Source organism: Arachis stenosperma, chromosome 10, assembly GCF_014773155.1.
Source record: "Arachis stenosperma cultivar V10309 chromosome 10, arast.V10309.gnm1.PFL2, whole genome shotgun sequence".
NCBI lineage: Eukaryota > Viridiplantae > Streptophyta > Magnoliopsida > Fabales > Fabaceae > Arachis > Arachis stenosperma.
In genome coordinates this window covers 93,019,856-93,025,033 of record NC_080386.1, presented here as the reverse complement: position 1 = coordinate 93,025,033, position 5,178 = coordinate 93,019,856, and the positions used below count along the sequence as shown (strand labels likewise).

Below are 5,178 nucleotides of genomic sequence, written 5' to 3'. Positions count from 1 at the left end.
TATAAATTTAATTACAAATTTTTATCCAATTTGTATTCGAATATTTATAATATTACTAAAAGAAAATTATTATAAACAAACAAGTCAATATAATTCAAAACATAAACAAAGTGTATTATCAACTATAATCCTCATTATATTGTTCAATCATACTAAATTTTACACAATTTTACATATATATATTACAGAACATATATTACAGAACAATCAATTGAAGCATCTACCACTACCCACAACCCTCAATTAGCATTTACTCACTGCCAAACGCAAGAGTAGAGGCAGAAGAAGATTGGAGATGCACCCTTCTGATGTGCACATTTTTTGTAGGCCTGCCATAGGCAATGCCATACTCATCTCAGTCACTTTTGAGTGCAATTGCATCAAACCCCATGCTAATTGTACAATCTTCTATACAAACATTATCAGAAGAATCTGAAAAAATAAAAAGAAAAACACATTATACAACAAGATGATTAAGACTTCAATGAAGTTTGGAATTTGAGAGAAAATATAGTAAAAATATAAGGCATGATAACAAGTTTCAAACCTGGTACTATGCCAACAGTGAAAGGGGATTCTGAAGGAGCTGATATTGAAATATTGTGAATATGTACATTGCTGCATTAAAATACAGTACAGTACATTACATTACACCAGACCAGTAACCCATTTTCTTTCAAAATAAGTAACAATGTACTCAATGCTTTAGAAGGAGCATAAAATGTTACCTGCAATAAACTGGGTGGATGCCATATGCAGGGGTATTCAGGAATGTGATATTTGAAACTACCACCGAGTTAGATGCGACTAATTCGATTAGATGTTCAGGGAATGAGAAGTAAAGGATCGCCACCAAATCGATCCAACACCATCTATGGTCCCATTGTTGCCTGATTATGTAACATAGATATATGAGAGCTTAAGTGAGAAAAGAAACAGACCAATTAATTGAGAAGAAAACAAAGATCCTAAACAAAAACCTGTAATGACCACATCATTTAACATGTATCCATTTATCAAGCTAAGGTATCTTCCGCTGGGAGCTTCGATTCCTCGTCCATAAGAAGGTAAAGGATCAATAACATCCCAATGAAATGGATCCTAAACAAAGATGAATCATATAGCAACATGTCATCTCTAACAAGTTAGTGAAAATAGAGAAATCAAAGAAGCACAAAAGGGGAAAAAAATACCTAAGATCCAATAATGACAGCACCTCTTTCTAGAAAGAGGGTGATGGCTAGTGAAGTTGAAGCTTTCGGTGAGCCATTGTCCAGGCGGTACATAAAGCTGAGCGCCGCCCTTATCAGCGAATGACTTGAGATAGAAAATTGCATTCTGAAATGCAATGGTATTCAGTGTCTTTCCATCCCCAACAGCACCAAACTCCAAAATAGAGACACTGTGTGGTCTTGGAGCTAGTTCTGGACTATATTCACATTGCTCAGAACCACCATAACCATTAACTCTTGCTTCATTGCTCAATGCCAGCAGCAACACCAGTGCCACCTAAAACAGTATATCAATTATTTTTCTCAAATTAGTTATTAAACCTACTGGAAATAATCAAAGTGCTGTCGATTTACTTAAATTAGTTATTATAATTAATAATCAAAGTGCTGTCGATTTCAACCTAATGGAAATCAATTATAACCAGAGCAATGGCAACCCTGCCAAAGGAGCACTACAAATTGTCTCAACAATTAAGAGTGAATGGAAACTAAACTAACAAGATTAGAAGAAACAATTTGTTATGGTGGAAAAGAACTTCTAAGCTGTCATGATACTCACAAAGATTGACCAGGATATGGAGACTAGAATCAGATAAAGCTCCACAATGATATGGTTTAACACAACAAAATTGAGATGAAACGGTAACAAATTAAGATAGATAAACTACCTTATGAAGTTTACTACAGCTATATATAACCGTACCCAGGTTCTCTAAATACTTAAGTAAACAATAAACTGACCTGTGTTCATCTTCTGTCCAAGCAATACCCTTACGCCGCTCCTGATCTGATCTTGAAGCCTTAGATCCATTATTAGACTCGCTATTCGAAGCATTCCTTCTGCTAAGTCTACTGGTAAATTCCTCCTATAATCAGAACACATGTAATAAACATCAAATAATATAGAAAACTATATAGGTCATATACAGGGAAAGATATCAACAGATATCCAGATAGCAACTGGGGAAGAACATGTTTGACAGCACAATCCAGATATCCAGCAGCCTTTAAGAAGATATCAACAGAAGCTCGTCTGCTTTCTGTTACAAGTAACAACTATTTTACTTTCGCAATCGACACAATATATACTAAAGATCAGTGCAACTGCGAAGACAGAACATTCTTATAAATAAAGTATTACAGTATATACAACAATTATCTCAACAATTATCTGTTATTTTTCTGTTAATTTGATTGATGAGTGCAGAAAATAGCATAATAAGTGAGTTATTAGTTTTTTCTCAATCATTAAGCTTTCCTTCAATCATGCTAAAACTTTTCAATGAGTTGATTTTTTAAAATAAGAACTGCACCATACGGTACAAAAAGAAATAAAGCTCTGGAAAGTTTTTGTAAGCAGCTTCATTTGGTGAAGTCATATGGTTTATTGAGAGAATTGGCATTAAACAACCATAATTAATCTAATTATTAATCCACACAAAATTCCCATGGAAGCATTAAATTTTATTGTGAAATCTTCTAATTAATAATTTGGCAAAAGGACAACACTATGATTATTATGGTGTCAATAGTATTGCACAAGCAAAGTATAATTATGTGTGTAATCTCCTGAAAGTATTTACTTAATCTGAAGTATTTCTTTCTTAGTTAAATGTGCAGCTAACTTTCTTAACTAATTATTTATATTATATTATATTGAAATGATTCTGAACCAAATGAAAATAGGTAGTAGTAGCTAGCTAGAAATACAAACAGAAGGTGAATGCCTTTCCATGAGATTTTGGCAAATGCCAAATAAACTGATCTGAAGCTTAAGCAATAATAATTATATATATAAAGAAAAGAGGGTCCGAAATTTGATTAGTAACAAAACCCATCTGAAGCGAGTATTCCCAAGGATTAACTACTCAAAACCCATTTGATTAGTAACAAATAGCAGAAAGGGTGTTGTTCATAGCACTGGCAGAATATATTTCTTGTGAAGCTTTTTGGCCATTACCCTTTGAGAACCTAAGCAAACAAATCAAGCAGAAATCACAAAGAAACTTTGAATTGCATGCTGCTAACACGAGAGAGCGATAGAGAAGAAGAGGAAGAAGAAGAGAAGAAGAAGAATTAAAAGAGAAGGGTATTTAAAGAATCAGTAAAGGGTATTTAAAGAATCATGCTGCTAAGTAGTATCAATGGTTTATGAATATTTATAGCAGTAAGATGATCTAGGCCCTTTTTGTGTGTTTTGCTTTTGTAATAGTTTTGACCATACCCTTGGCAATCTTCCAGAACCAAAATATGTTCATCATTGTCAGCACAGATGGCACCACAAACATAAAGTAATAGCACAAAGCATTTACCTCCTTCACCTGAAATTATAAATTAAAAAAAAATTGAAGCACAAAACAGATTTATTGATATCACCAATTTTACTTTTTTATTTCACAAAATATAGAGAAATTAGGCACTAAAAAATGAAAATAGGAGCCAAACAGACCCTAATGATTTCTTGCAAAAGCAGAAGATTGAAACAAATGTAACAAGGAAATCAGAACGAAAATGCTAACCTCATCCAAATGGATCCACATATGGTAAAAGAAGAACATGAACAGAAAAATCCTAGCAACCTGCCACAAAGTAGATTAATAATTAACCACCTCAAGTCACCAAACACATTCAAATTAGTGAAAATTAAGAATATGTTGCCACAATATCATCAAAATTAAGATTATTTTTCTGTTACATAACTCCTCAATCCAATTGAGAAACAAAAAGAATCAGTAAAGGAAAGAAATATAAATCAATTGAAGAAAAAAGAGTCTCTAAAATCCAAAGCATGCAGTTTTTCACAGAATTGCGTGAACTGAATCAGAAGAATTCCACTTTGTTTATAACACATGCATGATAAAAGATATTATATGCAGAAAATTAATGATCATGATTCATTATTTCTAATGGTGGAATCACTTATTAGTACCATCAATAACATACATTTTACAAAGTAAGATCAGTTTGTCTATAGAAGTGAGTAATCAATAGGAGATGGAGACAGAATGTGACAAGGGTTGAACCAGAAGCCTATACACTTCATAGCATCTCAATTGGCACAAAAAACTCAATAGCTTATGGTAGTTTCATAAACAACTAACAGTTAAACATATGATTGATCTTCAGTAAGCTTTAATTCTTTTAATTTCTTGTCTGGAGATGTCTCACCAACACTTTATTCAGTTTTTTTAATCTATTTTTCCACTAATCATAAATGTTACAACACTAAATGAACCTTAACATTGAGCAAAATCCCTCAAAAAAAATGTTGAACATAACAATAACAACACAATAAGAAAACTCATCAGAAGAAACACCAAGAACAAAAACAAAAAATAAAAACTAAGAAAGAGGAAAAAAATCTCAAATCTTACCTCAGAAATAAAGGGAAAATGGCGTATGGAGGAGGTGTGGAAGGAGGGGCACAATGTGATTGTCGACGACAGCAAGGAACGCAAAGTTATGGCAGCCGCAACACCAACTCAATGATGGAGGAACATGCCACACCTCGGTTCGTGGCTCTTCATATCTACTTCCAATGGAGGAGTGAAAGAACGGTCATGACTCGTGAATGAAAGCGAGGAGGAAGGGCAGTGGCAGAAACACAACGGCGACACCGAGAGAGAAGGAGAGCGCTCGAACAGAGGAGAAGGCCAACGAGCTTCCAAACAACGGCGAGGGAGCTTCCAATCACGGCGACACAGCTTCCTACAATGGCGACGGATCTTCTACGGTGGCGGTGGAGGCTGTGTCTGTGTAGGGGTTGAGGTGGCTGCGCCCCTGCGGGGCTGCGAGGCTGTGGGGTTGCGGGGAGCTGCGATGGCTGATGCGGGGGCTGCGTGGCTGCAGCGGCGGCGGCTGAGACTGCGGTGGCTGCAGGGCGAAGAGTTAAGGGATGAGGGCGAAGAGGAGTGTGAATGGAGTGTAAATGGTGTTCGAATGGAGT

The 5,178-nt window shown here is 35.3% G+C and overlaps 1 pseudogene; it reads right to left on the bottom strand.

The window, feature by feature from the left end:
• Positions 1–250: 250 nt before the first annotated feature.
• On the bottom strand, positions 251–3,772 carry LOC130957351 (probable polygalacturonase; annotated as a pseudogene).
• Between the last annotated feature and the right edge of the window lie 1,406 nt (positions 3,773–5,178).